Source organism: Salvelinus namaycush, unplaced genomic scaffold (genome assembly GCF_016432855.1).
Source record: "Salvelinus namaycush isolate Seneca unplaced genomic scaffold, SaNama_1.0 Scaffold1223, whole genome shotgun sequence".
NCBI lineage: Eukaryota > Metazoa > Chordata > Actinopteri > Salmoniformes > Salmonidae > Salvelinus > Salvelinus namaycush.
Window position 1 is genome coordinate 2,028 of NW_024057924.1, and position 20,089 is coordinate 22,116.

The following is a 20,089-nucleotide window of genomic DNA, read 5'->3' on the forward strand; positions in this document are numbered from 1 at the left end:
TGTCCTCTCCGACCACAGCTGGTGCAGGGGGAGCCTCCTCCTCCGGTACCCCTCGGCACGGCTCCACCCAACTCCATGGGAATGGGTGCAGGGGTGCTGGGTAGTGGAACGCACAGGACCCTCTCCGAACGGCCGCGGGATGCCAGCAGATTGTCCAGCCGGATGGACATATCAATGAGCTCATCCAGGGAGAGAGCTTCGTCCCGGCACGCTAGCTCCCTGCGGACATCCTCCCTGAGACTACATCTGTAGTGATCTATAAGGGCCCTGTCGTTCCACCCAGACTCCAACGCGTAATCCTGGGCGCTCCTCTTCTCCTGCCTAAGATGAACCAGTCGCTCTCCCGCCGCTCGGCCCTCAGGTGGATGGTCGAACACCGCACGAAAGCGGCGGGAAAATTCGGGGTAGTGCTCCTTTGCTGAATCTGGGCCATTCCAGACAGCGTTAGCCCACTCCAGAGCACGACCCGTTAGGCAGGAGATGAGGACACTCACTCTCTCCGCTCCCGAGGGAGTGGGTCTCACGGTTGCCAGGTACAGTTCTATTTGTAACAGGAACCCCTGACATCCCACTGTCGCTCCATCATACTCCCTCGGGAGCGCAAGACGGAGAGCGCTGGAGCCGGAGGATGGTGAGAGAGGAGAGGAGGAATCCTGAGCTGGAGAGACTGCAGGTGGAGAGAGGAGACCACTCCTTTCCCATCGGTCCATTCTCTCCATCATTTGATCCATGGCGGAACCGATGCGATGGAGGACGGTAGTGTGGTGGAGAACCCGTTCCTCCATAGATGGGAGGGGGTTGGCCGCTGCTCCTGCTGACTCCATACTTAGCGGGTGCGGGATTCTGTAATGCCCGGGGTGTAGTGGAGGAAGGAGTCACACGCAGGAGACAGAGAGTTCAGAGTAGCGTTCTAATTTAATACCACAACCAGGTGAACACGACGCCACTCTAAAAGGAATGCTCCACCACATAAACGATAACACGAAATACCACTGAGAATAACGTACACGAACCGTGTCCCACAAGCATGTACACAAAAACAATCCCGCACACCCAGCAGGCCGGGCTGCTGGGTAATAAAGCCCCACAAATCACCCTAACCACAAACAGGTGTAAATAATCAACAAAAAGGGAGGGGGAGGAAAAGTCAGTAGCAGCTAATAGGCCGGTGACGACGACCGCCGAGCACCACCCGAACAGGGAGGGGAGCCACCTTCGGTGGGAGTCGTTACAGGAGCATGGAGGGAAACACACCTTGTTTCTGTTTAATGGAGCATGGAGAGAAACACACCTTGTTTCTGTCTAATGGAGCATGGAGGGAAACACACCTTGTTTCTGTCTAATGGAGCATGGAGGGAAACACACCTTGTTTCTGTCTAATGGAGCATGGAGAGAAACACACCTTGTTTCTGTCTAATGGAGCATGGAGGGAAACACACCTTGTTTCTGTTTAATGGAGCATGGAGAGAAACACACCTTGTTTCTGTTTAATAGAGCATGGAGGGAAACACCTTGTTTCTGTTTAATGGAGCATGGAGGGAAACACACCTTGTTTCTGTCTAATGGAGCATGGAGGGAAACACCTTGTTTCTGTTTAATGGAGCATGGAGGGAAACACACCTTGTTTCTGTCTAATGGAGCATGGAGAGAAACACACCTTGTTTCTGTTTAATAGAGCATGGAGGGAAACACACCTTGTTTCTGTCTAATAGAGCATGGAGGGAAACACACCTTGTTTCTGTCTAATGGAGCATGGAGGGAAACACACCTTGTTTCTGTCTAATGGAGCATGGAGAGAAACACACCTTGTTTCTGTCTAATGGAGCATGGAGGGAAACACACCTTGTTTCTGTTTAATGGAGCATGGAGGGAAACACACCTTGTTTCTGTTTAATAGAGCATGGAGGGAAACACACCTTGTTTCTGTTTAATGGAGCATGGAGGGAAACACACCTTGTTTCTGTCTAATGGAGCATGGAGGGAAACACACCTTGTTTCTGTTTAATGGAGCATGGAGAGAAACACACCTTGTTTCTGTTTAATGGAGCATGGAGAGAAACACACCTTGTTTCTGTCTAATGGAGCATGGAGAGAAACACACCTTGTTTCTGTTTAATGGAGCATGGAGAAAAACACACCTTGTTTCTGTCTAATGGAGCATGGAGAGAAACACACCTTGTTTCTGTCTAATGGAGCATGGAGAAAAACACACCTTGTTTCTGTCTAATGGAGCATGGAGGGAAACACACCTTGTTTCTGTTTAATGGAGCATGGAGGGAAACACACCTTGTTTCTGTCTAATGGAGCATGGAGAGAAACACACCTTGTTTAATAGAGCATGGAGGGAAACACACCTTGTTTCTGTCTAATGGAGCATGGAGGGAAACACACCTTGTTTCTGTTTAATAGAGCATGGAGAGAAACACACCTTGTTTCTGTCTAATGGAGCATGGAGGGAAACACACCTTGTTTCTGTCTAATGGAGCATGGAGGGAAACACACCTTGTTTCTGTTTAATAGAGCATGGAGGGAAACACACCTTGTTTCTGTCTAATGGAGCATGGAGGGAAACACACCTTGTTTCTGTCTAATGGAGCATGGAGGGAAACACACCTTGTTTCTGTCTAATGGAGCATGGAGGGAAACACACCTTGTTTCTGTCTAATGGAGCATGGAGGGAAACACACCTTGTTTCTGTCTAATGGAGCATGGAGGGAAACACACCTTGTTTCTGTCTAATGGAGCTGTAATGCCCGGGGTGTAGTGGAGGAAGGAGTCACACGCAGGAGACAGAGAGTTCAGAGTAGCGTTCTAATTTAATACCACAACCAGGTGAACACGACGCCACTCTAAAAGGAATGCTCCACCACATAAACGATAACACGAAATACCACTGAGAATAACGTACACGAACCGTGTCCCACAAGCATGTACACAAAAACAATCCCGCACACCCAGCAGGCCGGGCTGCTGGGTAATAAAGCCCCACAAATCACCCTAACCACAAACAGGTGTAAATAATCAACAAAAAGGGAGGGGGAGGAAAAGTCAGTAGCAGCTAGTAGGCCGGTGACGACGACCGCCGAGCACCACCCGAACAGGGAGGGGAGCCACCTTCGGTGGGAGTCGTTACAGTACCCCCCCCCTGACGCGCGGCTCCCGCAGCGCGCCGACACCGGCCTCGAGGACGACCCGGAGGGCGAGGAGCAGGGCGATCCGGATGGAGGCGATGGAAATCCCTCAACATCGATGGATCCAGAATGTCCCCCACCGGGACCCAGCACCGCTCCTCCGGACCGTACCCCTCCCAGTCCACGAGGTACTGCAGGCCCCTCACCCGGCGTCTTGAGTCCAGAATGGCTCGTATCCTATACGCCGGGGACCCCTCGATGTCGAGAGGGGGAGGAGGGACCTCCGGTACCTCACCGTCCTGCAGGGGACCAGCTACCACCGGCCTGAGGAGAGACACATGAAACGAGGGGTTAATACGATAATAGGAAGGGAGTTGTAATCGATAACACACCTCGTTTATTCTCCTCAGGACTTTAAAGGGCCCTACACACTGCGGACCCAGCTTCCGGCAGGGCAAGCGGAGGGGCAGGTTTCGGGTCGAGAGCCAGACCCTGTCCCCCGGCACAAACACAGGGGCCTCACTGCGGTGGCGGTCAGCACTCCTCTTCTGCCGTCCACTAGCTTGTTGAAGTGATTCCTGGACGGCCCTCCATGTCTCCTTGGAGCGCTGCACCCATTCTTCCACCGCAGGAGCCTCGGTCTGGCTCGGATGCCATGGTGCCAGGACCGGCTGGTACCCCAATACACACTGAAAGGGGGACATGTTAGTAGAGGAGTGGCGTAGAGAGTTCTGGGCCATTTCGGCCCAAGGGATATATCTCGCCCACTCCCCTGGCCGGTCCTGGCAATACGACCGCAGAAACCTACCCACCTCCTGGTTCACTCTCTCCACCTGCCCATTACTCTCAGGGTGATAACCAGAGGTAAGGCTGACCGAGACCCCCAAACGCTCCATAAACGCCCTCCATACTCTGGACGTGAACTGGGGGCCCCGATCAGAAACGATGTCCTCCGGCACCCCGTAGTGCCGGAAGACGTGGGTGAATAATGCCTCCGCAGTCTGCAGGGCTGTAGGGATACCGGGCAACGGGAGGAGACGGCAGGACTTAGAAAACCGATCCACAATCACCAGCACCGTAGTATTCCCTTGAGACGGGGGAAGGTCGGTCAGGAAATCTACGGATAGATGTGACCAAGGCCGTTGTGGAACGGGGAGGGGTTGTAACTTCCCTCTAGGAAGGTGCCTAGGAGCCTTACTCTGAGCGCATACCGAACAGGAGGAGACATAAAACCCAACATCCTTAGCCAAAGTAGGCCACCAATACCTCCCCCGAAGGCTCCCCACTGTCCTCTTCACCCCAGGGTGACCCGAGGAGGGTAGGACGTGAACCCACCGAATCAATTTGTCCCGAACACCAAGCGGCACGTACTTCCGCCCCGCCGGACACTGAGGAGGAGCGGGTTCCGCCCTTAATGCCCGCTCGATGTCCGAGTCCACCTCCCACACCACTGGTGCTATAAGCCTTGAGGCGGGAAGGATGTGGGTAGGTTCGGTGGGCCGATCCTCCGTGTCAAAACAACGGGATAGAGCATCCGCCTTTATGTTTTGGGAGCCCGGTCTGTATGATAGAGTAAACTGAAATCGGGTAAAGAACATGGCCCACCTTGCCTGACGTGGGTTCAGTCTCCTAGCTGCCCGAATATACTTCAGATTCTGGTGGTCGGTCCAGATGAGAAAAGGGTGCTTAGCCCCCTCAAGCCAGTGTCTCCACACCTTCAGAGCACTGACCACCGCTAACAACTCTCGGTCCCCCACATCATAGTTACGCTCCGCTGGGCTGAGCTTTTTAGAGAAAAAAGCACAGGGGTGGAGTTTTGGTGGCGTACCCGAGCGCTGTGATAGCACGGCACCCACCCCAGCCTCGGACGCGTCCACCTCCACTATGAATGCTAGAGAGGGATCCGGATGCGCCAACACGGGCGCCTCCGTGAACAGCGTCTTCAACCTGTTGAAAGCTCCGTTCGCTTTTGCTGACCACTGCAAACGCACCGGACCCCCCTTCAGCAGTGAGGTAATGGGAGCTGCTACCTGGCCAAAACCCCGGATAAACCTCCGGTAGTAGTTGGCAAAACCCAAAAACCGCTGCACCTCTTTTACCGTGGTCGGAGTCGGCCAATTACGCACGGCCTTAATGCGTTCATTCTCCATCACCACCCCCGATGTGGAAATGCGATAACCCAGAAAGGAGACGGCTCGTTTGGAAAACACACACTTCTCAGCCTTAACATATAGGTCATGCTCCAGCAGTCTACCAAGCACTTTGCGTACTAGAGACACATGCGCGGCGTGAGTGGCTGAGTAGATCAGAATGTCATCGATATAAACCACCACTCCCTGCCCGTGCAGGTCCCTGAGAATATCGTCTACAAAGGATTGGAAAACGGCGGGAGCATTCTTTAACCCATATGGCATGACGCAGTACTCATAATGGCCCGATGTGGTACTAAATGCGGTTTTCCACTCGTCTCCCTTCCGAATACGCACCAGACTGTACGCGCTCCTGAGATCCAGTTTTGTGAAAAACTGCGCTCCGTGAAATGATTCCATTGCAGTAACAATTAGAGGTAGTGGGTAACTAAACCCCACTGTGATGGCATTTAGACCTCTATAATCAATACACGGACTCAAACCTCCCTCCTTTTTCTTCACAAAAAAGAAACTCGAGGAGACGGGTGAGATGGATGACCGAATGTACCCCTGTCCCAGAGACTCAGTGACATATGTCTCCATAGCCACCGTTTCCTCTTGGGACAAAGGGTACACGTGACTCTTGGGAAGCGCAGCGTCCACCTTGAGATCTATCGCACAATCCCTACCCGGTCGATAAGGTGGTAATTTAGTCGCTTTCTTTTTACTAAAAGCGATTGCCAAATCGGCATACTCGGGGGGAATGCGAACCGTGGACACCTGGTCTGAACTCTCCACCGACGTGGCACCGATGGAAACTCCCAGACACCTTCCAGAACACTCCTCTGACCATCCCTGGAGAACCCCCTGTTTCCACAAAATAGTAGGATTGTGACTAGCCAGCCAGGGAATCCCCAGTACCACTGGAAACGCAGGCGAATCAATAATGAAAAAACTTATACGTTCCTTATGATCCCCCTGCGTCACCATGTCCAGTGGAACCGTGGCCTCCCGGACCAAACCTGACCCTAATGGCCGGCTATCTAGGGAGTGCACGGGAAAAGGAGAATCTATCGGCAAAAGCGGAACACCTAGCTTGATGGCGAGTCCGCGATCCATAAAGTTCCCAGCTGCACCTGAATCGACTAGTGCCTTATGCTGGGAAGAGGGAAAAAAATTAAGAAAAAAAATTAAGACAAACATATGACAAACAGGGGGTTCTGGGTGAGTCTGGTGCTTACTCACCTGAGGTGACCGAGAAATGTTCCGCCTGCCATCTCGACCCCCAGATGGACCCCCCCAGCACCGATCGGCCGTGTGTCCTCTCCGACCACAGCTGGTGCAGGGGGAGCCTCCTCCTCCGGTACCCCTCGGCACGGCTCCACCCAACTCCATGGGAATGGGTGCAGGGGTGCTGGGTAGTGGAACGCACAGGACCCTCTCCGAACGGCCGCGGGATGCCAGCAGATTGTCCAGCCGGATGGACATATCAATGAGCTCATCCAGGGAGAGAGCTTCGTCCCGGCACGCTAGCTCCCTGCGGACATCCTCCCTGAGACTACATCTGTAGTGATCTATAAGGGCCCTGTCGTTCCACCCAGACTCCAACGCGTAATCCTGGGCGCTCCTCTTCTCCTGCCTAAGATGAACCAGTCGCTCTCCCGCCGCTCGGCCCTCAGGTGGATGGTCGAACACCGCACGAAAGCGGCGGGAAAATTCGGGGTAGTGCTCCTTTGCTGAATCTGGGCCATTCCAGACAGCGTTAGCCCACTCCAGAGCACGACCCGTTAGGCAGGAGATGAGGACACTCACTCTCTCCGCTCCCGAGGGAGTGGGTCTCACGGTTGCCAGGTACAGTTCTATTTGTAACAGGAACCCCTGACATCCCACTGTCGCTCCATCATACTCCCTCGGGAGCGCAAGACGGAGAGCGCTGGAGCCGGAGGATGGTGAGAGAGGAGAGGAGGAATCCTGAGCTGGAGAGACTGCAGGTGGAGAGAGGAGACCACTCCTTTCCCATCGGTCCATTCTCTCCATCATTTGATCCATGGCGGAACCGATGCGATGGAGGACGGTAGTGTGGTGGAGAACCCGTTCCTCCATAGATGGGAGGGGGTTGGCCGCTGCTCCTGCTGACTCCATACTTAGCGGGTGCGGGATTCTGTAATGCCCGGGGTGTAGTGGAGGAAGGAGTCACACGCAGGAGACAGAGAGTTCAGAGTAGCGTTCTAATTTAATACCACAACCAGGTGAACACGACGCCACTCTAAAAGGAATGCTCCACCACATAAACGATAACACGAAATACCACTGAGAATAACGTACACGAACCGTGTCCCACAAGCATGTACACAAAAACAATCCCGCACACCCAGCAGGCCGGGCTGCTGGGTAATAAAGCCCCACAAATCACCCTAACCACAAACAGGTGTAAATAATCAACAAAAAGGGAGGGGGAGGAAAAGTCAGTAGCAGCTAATAGGCCGGTGACGACGACCGCCGAGCACCACCCGAACAGGGAGGGGAGCCACCTTCGGTGGGAGTCGTTACAGGAGCATGGAGGGAAACACACCTTGTTTCTGTTTAATGGAGCATGGAGAGAAACACACCTTGTTTCTGTCTAATGGAGCATGGAGGGAAACACACCTTGTTTCTGTCTAATGGAGCATGGAGGGAAACACACCTTGTTTCTGTCTAATGGAGCATGGAGAGAAACACACCTTGTTTCTGTCTAATGGAGCATGGAGGGAAACACACCTTGTTTCTGTTTAATGGAGCATGGAGAGAAACACACCTTGTTTCTGTCTAATGGAGCATGGAGGGAAACACACCTTGTTTCTGTTTAATAGAGCATGGAGGGAAACACCTTGGTTCTGTTTAATGGAGCATGGAGGGAAACACACCTTGTTTCTGTCTAATGGAGCATGGAGGGAAACACCTTGTTTCTGTTTAATGGAGCATGGAGGGAAACACACCTTGTTTCTGTCTAATGGAGCATGGAGGGAAACACACCTTGTTTCTGTTTAATAGAGCATGGAGGGAAACACACCTTGTTTCTGTTTAATAGAGCATGGAGGGAAACACACCTTGTTTCTGTTTAATGGAGCATGGAGGGAAACACACCTTGTTTCTGTTTAATAGAGCATGGAGGGAAACACACCTTGTTTCTGTTTAATAGAGCATGGAGGGAAACACCTTGTTTCTGTTTAATGGAGCATGGAGGGAAACACACCTTGTTTCTGTTTAATGGAGCATGGAGGGAAACACACCTTGTTTCTGTCTAATGGAGCATGGAGAGAAACACACCTTGTTTCTGTCTAATGGAGCATGGAGGGAAACACACCTTGTTTCTGTCTAATGGAGCATGGAGGGAAACACACCTTGTTTCTGTTTAATGGAGCATGGAGGGAAACACACCTTGTTTCTGTCTAATGGAGCATGGAGGGAAACACACCTTGTTTCTGTTTAATGGAGCATGGAGGGAAACACACCTTGTTTCTGTCTAATGGAGCATGGAGGGAAACACACCTTGTTTCTGTTTAATGGAGCATGGAGGGAAACACACCTTGTTTCTGTTTAATGGAGCATGGAGGGAAACACACCTTGTTTCTGTCTAATGGAGCATGGAGGGAAACACACCTTGTTTCTGTTTAATGGAGCATGGAGGGAAACACACCTTGTTTCTGTTTAATGGAGGGAAACACACCCAGGAGGCGTGGAGCATCAGTGGCTAGACCATAGATTTAGGAATTAGAATACTAGAATGGTAATGAACCTTCTAATGGTGGGATTAAGGTCAGCCATTTTGGTCAGGGAGTTGGTCAACTATGGTTTGCCAGTGCTGTGATAAGAATTTATCTGCACTGTATGTTTGTTATCTATCTATCCAGTTTTAGATGAATGATACCATTAATGTTTCAAATGTACTGCCAATATGCCAACGTTTCCATGTAAACAATGTAGTCAATCCCCAGCCAAACACTGGCTGACTTCAGTTGATGATAGGACTTAGACAAGTTGTAAATGAAACGATTAGTGATATTATACCTTGTAAAAACACTCTCGGCTATTGCAGCAGTCGTCCACTGGACCTCAGGTGGGCAGTGTGAAATGTTCCCTGTGTGGTCTCTGTGGGACACCATACTGTAGTGTTGTCAGCAAAATCACCAATCCGTCTCGAAAGGAGCGTGAAAGAGAGCCACCGGGCTCTACGTATTTGCTGACCTGTGACCCCAATGACTACCGCCCCCTGGTTAAAGTGGAATTTACACACACTGACGAAGATGAACACGGGGATGGTTCTGTAGTACAGACATTTAAATGCAATTCATGGAATGCATAGAATAGAACAAATTGTACCATGGCATTGTTGAATACTCATTTCTGATTGGCTTGAGGGCATTCTAGAGCGTGCATGATTTCCCTATAAGGCACAGGTATATTTACTCCCTTGGAGATCATGGGTCAGGCTGGCTAGCCAATCAGGGCCTGCAGAGACTGCATGGCTAGAGAGTGCACAAGGGTGAGACACATGGCTATTGTCTGATTGGCTGAAGCCGCAAGCTGGAGGAGATATGGATTTGTCATGAGGGGGAAAAGGTGAGGATTGGTAAGAGTCTGACAGCATGGGTCCAGATATCAAATAAATAAATCCACACACAACGTAGTGATACAGCGTCCTGTAGTGCCCTCGCCAGGCGGATTCTGTAACAGCTTTCCAAGAAAACAAAAATGAAGTCATTTACACTCTGTTCACGTGTACATTCATTTTAGAGGATATTTATACAGAGAATTGGTATAAAAACCATATAAACTGTTTATAGTTATATTTCTATATTTTAGCTTGACAATAATTCTATTACACAATTTCTGATATATCACATGACTTAGTTTTATTTTCCGACGTAAGGCGCTGAGTAACCTTAGTGGTTAAGAGCTTTGGGCCAGTAACCTTAGTGGTTAAGAGCTTTGGGCCAGTAACCTTAGTGGTTAAGAGCATTGGGCCAGTAACCTTAGTGGTTAAGAGCGTTGGGCCAGTAACCTTAGTGGTTAAGAGCATTGGGCCAGTAACCTTAGTGGTTAAGAGCGTTGGGCCAGTAACCTTAGTGGTTAAGAGCGTTGGGCCAGTAACCTTAGTGGTTAAGAGCGTTGGGCCAGTAACCTTAGTGGTTAAGAGCGTTGGGCCAGTAACCTTAGTGGTTAAGAGCGTTGGGCCAGTAACCTTAGTGGTTAAGAGCGTTGGGCCAGTAACCTTAGTGGTTAAGAGCTTTGGGCCAGTAACCTTAGTGGTTAAGAGCTTTGGGCCAGTAACCTTAGTGGTTAAGAGCTTTGGGCCAGTAACCTTAGTGGTTAAGAGCGTTGGGCCAGTAACCTTAGTGGTTAAGAGCGTTGGGCCAGTAACCTTAGTGGTTAAGAGCGTTGGGCCAGTAACCTTAGTGGTTAAGAGAGTTGGGCCAGTAACCTTAGTGGTTAAGAGCGTTGGGCCAGTAACCTTAGTGGTTAAGAGCGTTGGGCCAGTAACCTTAGTGGTTAAGAGCGTTGGGCCAGTAACCTTAGTGGTTAAGAGCGTTGGGCCAGTAACCTTAGTGGTTAAGAGCGTTGGGCCAGTAACCTTAGTGGTTAAGAGCGTTGGGCCAGTAACCTTAGTGGTTAAGAGCTTTGGGCCAGTAACCTTAGTGGTTAAGAGCTTTGGGCCAGTAACCTTAGTGGTTAAGAGCGTTGGGCCAGTAACCTTAGTGGTTAAGAGCGTTGGGCCAGTAACCTTAGTGGTTAAGAGCATTGGGCCAGTAACCTTAGTGGTTAAGAGCGTTGGGCCAGTAACCTTAGTGGTTAAGAGCGTTGGGCCAGTAACCTTAGTGGTTAAGAGCGTTGGGCCAGTAACCTTAGTGGTTAAGAGCGTTGGGCCAGTAACCTTAGTGGTTAAGAGCGTTGGGCCAGTAACCTTAGTGGTTAAGAGCGTTGGGCCAGTAACCTTAGTGGTTAAGAGCGTTGGGCCAGTAACCTTAGTGGTTAAGAGCGTTGGGCCAGTAACCTTAGTGGTTAAGAGCGTTGGGCCAGTAACCTTAGTGGTTAAGAGCGTTGGGCCAGTAACCTTAGTGGTTAAGAGAGTTGGGCCAGTAACCTTAGTGGTTAAGAGCGTTGGGCCAGTAACCTTAGTGGTTAAGCGCGTTGGGCCAGTAACCTTAGTGGTTAAGAGAGTTGGGCCAGTAACCTTAGTGGTTAAGAGCGTTGGGCCAGTAACCTTAGTGGTTAAGAGCGTTGGGCCAGTAACCTTAGTGGTTAAGAGCGTTGGGCCAGTAGCCCGAAAGGTCGCTGGTTTAAATCCTCGAGCCGACGAGGTGAGAAATCTGCCGATGTGCCCTTGAGTAAGGCAGTTAACCCCTAACTGTTCCTGTAAGTCGGTCTGGATAAGAGAGTCTGCTAAATTACTAAAATGTAAACGTTAAATCAGGATTATACCTCTAGGGCCATTCGTTCCAGTCAGACTGGTTTGGATTTCTCCCTGAACAATATGGCTGACATTTTCACCCCATTCTGGAACTCAATGGGTCGGACTATAGAGCAGCTCTGTGTGTCAGTGTATGCTTGTCAAAGTGAGAAAGTGTGTGTGTGTGTGTGTGTGTGTGTGTGTGTCCAGCTGGTCTGAGCCCCTCCCCCAGGAAGCCTCCTGTGAGTGATTTACAGGAGACAGTCTGAAAGAACAATACTGTGAGAGATTGTATGGTGGAGGCTGGGTCACTGCACTCAATGAGTTACTGTGTCCGTGTGTCTGTCTGTCTGTCTGTCTGTCTGCACTCAATGACATTACTATATCCATGTGTCTGTCTGTCTGCACTCAATGATGTTACTGTGTCTGTCTGTCTGTCTGTCTGCCACCAAATGAATGTATGTATCTTGCTGTGTCTAAATGGCTAGGGTAGGTTGCAAGTTTATGTAGCATGCCAGGACCAGGGGCAGGGGCAGGACCAGGACCAGGGGCAGGACCAGGGCCAGGGCCAGGATCAGGGGCAGGACCAGGGGCAGGAGCAGGACCAGGAGCAAGACCAGGGGCAGGACCAGGAGCAGGACCAGGAGCAGGACCAGGATCAGGGCCAGGATCAGGGCCAGGATCAGGGGCAGGGCCAGGATCAGGGGCAGGATCAGGGGCAGGATCAGGGGCAGGATCAGGGGCAGGATCAGGGGCAGGGGCAGGACCAGGACCAGAACCAGAACCAGGGCCAGGATCAGGGGCAGGGGCAGGGGCAGGATCAGTGGCAGGATCAGGGGCAGGATCAGGGGCAGGATCAGGGGCAGGATCAGGGGCAGGATCAGGGGCAGGATCAGGGGCAGGATCAGGGGCAGGACCAGGGGCAGGACCAGGGGCAGGGCCAGGATCAGGGCCAGGGGCAGGACCAGAACCAGGACCAGGGGCAGGACCAGGACCAGAACCAGAACCAGGGGCAGGACCAGAACCAGGGCCAGGGCCAGGGCCAGGGGCAGGACTAGGACCATGTCCAGGACCAGGGGCTGGACCAGGGGCAGGACCAGAACCAGGGGCAGGACCAGGGGCAGGACCAGAACCAGAACCAGGGGCAGGACCAGGACCAGAACCAGGGCCAGGGGCAGGACTAGGACCATGTCCAGGACCAGGGGCTGGACCAGGGGCAGGACCAGGACCAGGGGCAGGACCAGGCTTATAAACTCTGATATAATGGATTAGGTATAAATGTTTGGCACTATGCAAATTTCAGGTCTGCTGAGCGCAAACATGAACATTGTGAAAATTGTGTGTAACTTCAGCCATGTGTTCACTGTGAACACTGAGACTGGATCCGCTTTACGTTAGTTTTAACAGTGGTCAAGTAGGCTACTGTGGTTATTTGATCACAATGTAGGCAGAGTGGCCTAACATTTAAAAAAAACAATGGAGAAAAATGCATCCCATTTCATTTGTATATGGAAATTGCTGTTCTATCATTTAGCCTGCAGTAGCAGTAAATGTGTGGTGTTCAATATAGGCCATACAGGCCTACTGCAGCTCTGATTGGTTACGGTGCACCAGTCTGTGTAGCGTTCAAGACAACTGGGAACTCAGAACTGGGAACTCAGAACTGGGAACTCAGAACTGGGAACTGGGAACTCAGAACTGGGAACTCAGAACTGGGAACTCAGAACTGGGAACTGGGAACTCAGAACTGGGAACTGGGAACTCAGAACTGGGAACTCAGAACTGGGAACTGGGAACTCAGAACTGGGAACTGGGAACTCAGAACTGGGAACTGGGAACTCGGAACTGGGAACTCGGAACTGGGAACTCGGAACTGGGAACTCGGAACTGGGAACTCGGAACTGGGAACTGGGAACTCGGAACTGGGAACTCAGAACTGGGAACTCAGAACTCCGACTTTCGACTTCAGTGCTTCAAAACAACTGAGAATTCTGAAAAAGAAAACGAGCTCCGACTGGGAAAAAATCGATTTGGGAACTCTGGCCTCTTTCTAGAGCCTTGACTTTCTGACCTGAAGATCACTGACGTCATGATTTGACCTCGTATTTTTCAGAGTTCCCAGTTGTTTTGAACGCGGCATTAGTTGTGCCTCTCAATACAATATAATCCTACTCCAATGCGCTCTGCCTACAAGGAAATCTCTTGCACAGTTAGTTTTGCATACTAAATCTTGCGTAGTTCGTTTTGTTTCGGTATGTTACACTGAAGGTGGCTAATATTGAGTTGATTGGAGCACAATTCCCACAAAGGGGAAAACCAGAAAGTTAAGTTAATCCGCTGATATTTATTATACGGCGCCCGCGCAGTTTAGAGAGAACATTGGTGGTAAGACAAATGGCTAGGCATTGACACTAAGTGTGTGTGTGTGTCACAGGAGGTTGTTGGCACCTTAATCGGGGGGGGGGGGGGGGTGCAATTTGCATACGGCACCAACAGATCCACAGATATGCAAATTGGAGTGGTCTAGGGTTTCCGGGATGGTAGTGTTGATGTGAGTCATGACCAGCCTTTCACAGCACTTCATGGCTACAGACGTGAGTGCTACGGGGCGGTAGTCATTTAGGCAGGTTACCTTAGTGTTCTTGGGCACAGGGACTATGGTGGTCTGCTTGAAACATGTTGGTATTACAGACTCAGACAGGGAGAGGTTGAAAATGTCAGTGAAGACACTTGCCAGTTGGTCAGCGCATGCTCAGAGTACACATCCTGGTAATCCATCTGGCCCTGCGGCCTTGTGAATGTTGACCTGTTTAAAGGTCTTACTCACATCGGCTGCGGAGAGCGTGATCACACAGTCGTCCGGAACAGCTGATGCTCTCATGCATGTTTCAGTGTTACTTGCCTCGAAGCGAGCATAGAAGTTATTTAGCTCGTCTGGTAAGCTCGTGTCACTGGTCAGCTCTCAGCTGTGCTTCTCTTTGTAGTCTGTAATAGTTTGCAAGCCCTGCCACATCCGACGATCGTCGGAGCCGGTGTAGTATGATTCAATCTTAGTCCTGTATTGACGCTTTGCCTGTTTGATGGTTCGTCGGGGAGCATAGCGGGATTTCTTATAAGCTTCTGGATTAGATTCCTGCTCCTTGAAAGCAGCAGCTCTAGCCTTTAGCTCAGTGCGGATGTTGCCTGTAATCCATGGCTTCTGGTTGGGGTATGTACATACGGTCACTGTGGGGACGACGTCATCGATTTACTTATCGATGAAGCCAGTGACTGTTGTGGTGTACTCCTCAATGCCATCGGAAGAATCCCGGAACATATTCCAGTCTGTGCTAACAAAACAGTCTCAATGACTCAAGTAAAAGTGAAAGTCACCCAGTAAAACACTACTTGACTAGAAGTCTAAAAGTATTTGGTTTTAAATATACATAAGTATCAAATGTAAATGTAATTGCTAAAGTATACTTAAGTATCAAAAGTACAAATCATTTCAAATTCCTTACATTAAGCAAACTAGACAGCACCATTTTCTTGTTTTTTAAATGTACGGAAAGCCAGGGGCACACTCCAACCCCTAGGCATCATGTACAAATAAAGTATTTGTGTTTAGTGAGTCAGATCAGAGGCAGTAGGGACGACCAGGGATGTTCTCTGTTTAGTGAGTCAGATCAAAGGCAGTAGGGACGACCAGGGATGTTCTCTGTTTAGTGAGTCCGCCAGATCAGAGGCAGTAGGGATGACCAGGGATGCTCTCTGTTTAGTGAGTCAGATCAAAGGCAGTAGGGACGACCAGGGATGTTCTCTGTTTAGTGAGTCCGCCAGATCAGAGGCAGTAGGGATGACCAGGGATGTTCTCTGTTTAGTGAGTCAGATCAGAAGCGGTAGGGACAACCAGGGATGTTCTCTGTTTAGTGAGTCAGATCAGAGGCAGAAGGGATGACCAGGGATGTTCTCTGTTTAGTGAGTCAGATCAGCGGCAGTAGGGATGACCAGGGATGTTCTCTGTTTAGTGAGTCAGATCAGAGACAGGGGAGGACCAGGGATGTTCTCTGTTTAGTAAGTCAGAGGCAGTAGGGAGGACCAGAGATGTTCTCTTGATAATTGTGTGAAATGGACCAGTTCTCTGTCCTGCTAAGCATTCAAAATGTAACGAGTACTTTTGGGTGTCAGGGAAAATGTAAAGAGTAAAAAGTATATCATATTCTTTAGGAATGTAGTCAAGTAAAAGTTGTCAAAAATATAAATAGTAAAGTAAAGTACAGATACCCCCAAAAACAACTTAAGTAGTATTTTTACTTAAATACTTTACACCACTGACCAAAACGAACTAAAACTTCACACCATCTCGTCATAATATATACACAGACCGTTCCCGAACAGTTTCAGATAGGGAAACATGCCTTTTAAGGTTAGAGGTTTGGGAAAATAGGATTTTGAATGAGAATCAATTGTTTGGTCCCCACACGGACAGTAAAACAAACGTGTGTGTGTGGTGTGGTGGGGGGGGAGGGGGGGTAAAAGAGGGAGCTTGGTGGGATTACACATAATAGACTTCCCTCTAGCTCACAAAGAAACACACGCAACGTTTCTACCTAGGGCACGTGAACCGATCCAGAGAAAGCAGGAATCGTGCGCGGCCCCTTTAAGGGCAGACTGCGAGGGCTGTTAAATAGATCAGAGAGAGAGATCAACACACGCACACGCAGCCATCCCTGGGCTGAGAGACGGTGGTTCCCAAAGTCTAGTGTGCGTCGAGCGGATATGGAGAAAATGTAACGTTGCCGCGGTAGCCTCCTAACCTCCGATATGAAGACAAGTAATGCATAGTATTGGCCTTGATTGGACAACAAAATAACAACAACCAACAGTGCAAGGATTGGCTCCCCGACATCAGCGTAGCGCCGTGCAGTGAGTCGGACATTGAGGTGAGCGCTGCTGCGTTCATGTTTTCCATTTTGTGGCTTCCGACCTGCTTGGATGTTGCTGGGAACTATAGCGCGCATTCTAGCCTACTATTTGCCTTTATGGTCGCCAACCAGTAGCTTAGGCTACGTTCCACATATCATTTCATTTATAGGCTATGAAAATGTTTGCGTCGTGCCTTAGTGAGGAGGGTAGCAGTTCTAGGCTAGGCAGTTTGGCACAGCCCTCACTGTGTTCGGTCCAGGTGCTGAAGGATAGCCGTCTGTCTATTCGCCCCGACAACGCGCCTGGTGCTGAAACGCATCCATTTAAAAAACATTGTTGCGACACACTGGTAGCCTAGGCGATAACAGACTCGGTTGATGCCGTTGTTATTACACCTCAATGATTGATTGGGCTTCCTCAGAGGCCTCAAGACAAAGCTACTCGGTATTGGGGCTATGCGGTACGGGACTTTCCCCCTAATCCATTTAGCGGATCTAGGTGTAGGTCTCTCGAGGGGACAATAACAAAGACCACAATAACATGTCTCCAGCAGTCATTGCCAATCTCAGAGTCTGTGTCCTGGCTTTGCCGAAAATCCGAGGTCTAATCTATGGGCTGTCATCCTTTCTTCTGAATGTCTGCTGCTCCGTCTCTCTTGCATCCTTTCTTCTGAATGTCTGCTGCTCCGTCTCTCTGGCATCCTTTATTCTGAATGTCTGCTGCTCCGTCTCTCTGGCATCCTTTATTCTGAATGTTTGCTGCTCCGTCTCTCTGGCATCCTTTCTTCTGAATGTCTGCTGCTCCGTCTCTCTGGCATCCTTTCTTCTGAATGTCTGCTGCTCCGTCTCTCTGGCATCCTTTCTTCTGAATGTCTGCTGCTCCGTCTCTCTGGCATCCTTTCTTCTGAATGTCTGCTGCTCCGTCTCTCTGGCATCCTTTCTTCTGAATGTCTGCTGCTCCGTCACTCTGGCATCCTTTCTTCTGAATGTCTGCTGCTCCGTCACTCTGGCGTCCTTTCTTCTGAATGTCTGCTGCTCCGTCACTCTGGCATCCTTTCTTCTGGAATGTCTGCTGCTCTGTCTTTCTGGCATCCTTTCTTCTGGAATGTCTGCTGCTCTGTCTTTCTGGCATCCTTTCTTCTGCTATGCATTTAGGCTGCCATTGGTTTCTCTGGCCTCTGGTGCCAGGCTTCCTTTGAGTAAGTCAGTCCCAGTAGTGTCACACTAGACTACCCTCCACTGTCTGATCTGCTCTTATAGATGCCAAAGGAACAAATCTTGTTCAGATGACTTCTGGCTAGATTTCTGTGTGGTTGTGGCCCTGTGTTTACACTACATTCTACCCTTGTAGGCCTGTGTGTGTTCTGTGTCGTGTGTCTGCCTATCATTTATCTTATGTGTCTGGTTGTGAATTTGGCCTGTGTAATTTCCTGCTCTTCCCAGCAGTGACTTCCGGTGTATGTGTTTACTGTAGTAAAGAGAACACATGACTTGTCCCGGCCAGGATAATCTTAGAAAGCATGACAGGGCCCAGAGTCCCCGGGGTGGGAGAACGGCATCCCCAGCAGTCCATTTCAACCAATTGGAGGGAGAGAGTCCCCAACCCACAGCCCTGCTGAGCTGGCAGGGAAGTCCTCAGAGCAGTGTGTGACTGTGTGTGTGTGTGTGTGTGACTGTGTGTGTGACTGTGTGTGTGACTGTGTGTGACTGTGTGTGTGTGTGACTGTGTGTGTGTGTGACTGTGTGTGACTGTGTGCAGCTGTAACAGTGTTGTTGTATTAATCAACGTGATGTACTGAACAGAACAGTTCCTTGGAGGACTGGGTCCGATCTCCCTGCTCATGTCTCCTGGTCAATGTGTTTTAGCAGGCTGGAGTTGCCTCTCTGCTCCTAGTGATGTCTCTTTCCTGTCCAGATCTCCTGGTCAATGTGTTTTAGCAGGCTGGAGTTGCCTCTCTGCTCCTAGTGATGTCTCTTTCCTGTCCAGATCTCCTGGTCAATGTGTTTTAGCAGGCTGGAGTTGCCTCTCTGCTCCTAGTGATGTCTCTTTCCTGTCCAGATCTCCTGGTCAATGTGTTTTAGCAGGCTGGGGTTGCCTCTCTGCTCCTAGTGATGTCTCTTTCCTGTCCAGATCTCCTGGTCAATGTGTTTTAGCAGGCTGGGGTTGCCTCTCTGCTCCTAGTGATGTCTCTTTCCTGTCCAGATCTCCTGGTCAATGTGTTTTAGCAGGCTGGGGTTGCCTCTCTGCTCCTAGTGATGTCTCTTTCCTGTCCAGATCTCCTGGTCAATGTGTTTTAGCAGGCTGGGGTTGCCTCTCTGCTCCTAGTGATGTCTCTTTCCTGTCCAGATCTCCTGGTCAATGTGTTTTAGCAGGCTGGAGTTGCCTCTCTGCTCCTAGTGATGTCTCTTTCCTGTCCAGATCTCCTGGTCAATGTGTTTTAGCAGGCTGGAGTTGCCTCTCTGCTCCTAGTGATGTCTCTTTCCTGTCCAGATCTCCTGGTCAATGTGTTTTAGCAGGCTGGAGTTGCCTCTCTGCTCCTAGTGATGTCTCTTTCCTGTCCAGATCTCCTGGTCAATGTGTTTTAGCAGGCTGGGGTTGCCTCTCTGCTCCTAGTGATGTCTCTTTCCTGTCCAGATCTCCTGGTCAATGTGTTTTAGCAGGCTGGGGTTGCCTCTCTGCTCCTAGTGATGTCTCTTTCCTGTCCAGATCTCCTGGTCAATGTGTTTTAGCAGGCTGGGGTTGCCTCTCTGCTCCTAGTGATGTCTCTTTCCTGTCCAGATCTCCTGGTCAATGTGTTTTAGCAGGCTGGAGTTGCCTCTCTGCTCCTAGTGATGTCTCTTTCCTGTCCAGATCTCCTGGTCAATGTGTTTTAGCAGGCTGGAGTTGCCTCTCTGCTCCTAGTGATGTCTCTTTCCTGTCCAGATCTCCTGGTCAATGTGTTTTAGCAGGCTGGAGTTGCCTCTCTGCTCCTAGTGATGTCTCTTTCCTGTCCAGATCTCCTGGTCAATGTGTTTTAGCAGGCTGGAGTTGCCTCTCTGCTCCTAGTGATGTCTCTTTCCTGTCCAGATCTCCTGGTCAATGTGTTTTAGCAGGCTGGAGTTGCCTCTCTGCTCCTAGTGATGTCTCTTTCCTGTCCAGATCTCCTGGTCAATGTGTTTTAGCAGGCTGGGGTTGCCTCTCTGCTCCTAGTGATGTCTCTTTCCTGTCCAGATCTCCTGGTCAATGTGTTTTAGCAGGCTGGAGTTGCCTCTCTGCTCCTAGTGATGTCTCTTTCCTGTCCAGATCTCCTGGTCAATGTGTTTTAGCAGGCTGGAGTTGCCTCTCTGCTCCTAGTGATGTCTCTTTCCTGTCCAGATCTCCTGGTCAATGTGTTTTAGCAGGCTGGAGTTGCCTCTCTGCTCCTAGTGATGTCTCTTTCCTGTCCAGATCTCCTGGTCAATGTGTTTTAGCAGGCTGGAGTTGCCTCTCTGCTCCTAGTGATGTCTCTTTCCTGTCCA

The 20,089-nt window shown here is 50.3% G+C and overlaps 1 protein-coding gene across 1 annotated transcript in view; it reads left to right on the plus strand.

Annotated features, from left to right (window-relative positions):
- Positions 1-16,402: 16,402 nt before the first annotated feature.
- The window catches only part of LOC120036159 (SH2B adapter protein 2), a 36,485-nt gene continuing 32,798 nt past the window's right edge, over positions 16,403-20,089 (plus strand). The window contains exon 1 of the mRNA XM_038982630.1: positions 16,403-16,609. The gene's annotated coding sequence lies outside the window, so the exon portion shown is untranslated. The remainder of the gene's footprint in view (positions 16,610-20,089) is intronic.